The sequence below is a fragment of the Arachis duranensis genome, chromosome 4, assembly GCF_000817695.3.
Source record: "Arachis duranensis cultivar V14167 chromosome 4, aradu.V14167.gnm2.J7QH, whole genome shotgun sequence".
In the NCBI taxonomy this organism is placed as follows: Eukaryota; Viridiplantae; Streptophyta; class Magnoliopsida; order Fabales; family Fabaceae; genus Arachis; species Arachis duranensis.
In genome coordinates, this window is record NC_029775.3 from 48,330,099 (window position 1) to 48,331,863 (window position 1,765).

Consider the following 1,765-nt stretch of genomic DNA (forward strand, 5'->3'; position numbering starts at 1 on the left):
TGTGAGGACTTTGTCCAACCTTTGATCAAAGTTGACCCTTCTAGTGTATGGGTGTTCATCTCCTTGCATCATGGGCAAGTTGAATGCCAACCTTAAATTTTCTGGACTAAAATCCAAGTATTTCCCCCGAACCATTGTAAGCCAATTCTTTGGGTCCGGGTTCACACTTTGATCATGGTTCTTGGTGATCCATGCATTGGCATAGAACTCTTGAACCATTAAGATTCCGACTTGTTAAATGGGGTTGGTAAGAACTTCCCAACCTCTTCTTCGAATCTCATGTCGGATCTCCGGATATTCACTCTTTTTGAGTTTAAAAGGGACCTCGGGGATCACCGTCTTCAAGGCCACAACTTCATAGAAGTGGTCTTGATGCACCCTTGAGATGAATCTCTCCATCTCCCATGACTCGGAGGTGGAAGCTTTTGCCTTCCCTTTCCTCTTTCTAGAGGTTTCTCCGGCCTTGGATGCCATAAATGGTTATGGAAAAACAAAAAGCAATGCTTCTACCACACCAAACTTAAAAGGTTTGCTCGTCCTCGAGCAAAAGAAGAAAGAAGAGAGTAGAAGAAAAATAAATGAAGGAGATGGAAATGGCTTTATGGTTCGGCCAAAGGGGGAGAAGTAGTGTTTAGGTTGTGTGAAAATGAAGGAGTGAAGATGGGTTTATATAGGAGTGGAGAGAGGGGTAGGGTTCGGCTATGGGAGGGTGGGTTTGGGAAGGAAAGTGGTTTAAATTTGAATGGTGAGGTAGGTAGGGTTTTATGAAGGATGGATGTGAGTGGTGAAGGGTTTTTGGGGAAGAGGTGTTGTGGTAATTGGTGAATGGGTGAAGAAGAGAGAGAGTGGTGGAGTAGGTGGGGATCCTGTGGGGTCCACAGATCCTGAGGTGTCAAGGAAAATTCATCCCTGCACCAAGTGGCGAGCAATGCTCTCTGTGCCAATTCTGGCGTTAAACGCCGGGCTGGTGCCCATTTCTGGCGTTTAACGCCAACTTCTTGCCCTTTCTTGGCGTTTAACGCCAGTCTGGCGCCCCTTTCTGGCATTAAACGCCCAGAATGGTGCCAGACTGGGCGTTAAATGCCCATCTGCTAGCCTTACTTGCGTTTAAACGCCAGCAAGATCTTCCTCCAGGGTGTGCTGTTTTTCTTTCTGTTTTTCATTCTGTTTTTGCTTTTTCAATTGATTTTGTGACTTTCCATGATCATCAGTTTTTCATTCTATTTTTGCTTTTTCAGTTGATTTTGTGACTTCCCATGATGATCATCCTACAGAAAACATAAAATAACAAAGGAAAATAGATAAAATATAACATTGGGTTGCCTCCCAACAAGCGCTTCTTTAATGTCAGTAGCTTGACAGTGGGCTCTCATGGAGCCTCACATATGCTCAGAGCATTGTTGGAACCTCCCAACACCAAACTTAGAGTTTAAATGTGGGGGTTCAACACCAAACTTAGAAGTTGGTTGTAGCCTCCCAACACCAAACTTAGACTTTGACTGTGGGGGCTCTGTTTGGCTCTGTTTTGAGAGAAGCTCTTCATGCTTCCTCGCCATGGTTACAGAGGGATATCCTTGAGCCTTAAACACAAGGGATTCTTCATTCACTTGAATGATCAATTCTCCTCTGTCCACATCAATCACAGCCTTTGCTGTGGCCATGAAGGGTCTGCCAAGGATGATGGATTCATCCATGCACTTCCCAGTCTCTAGGACTATGAAATCAACAGGGATGTAATGGTCTTCAACTTTTACCAGAACATCCT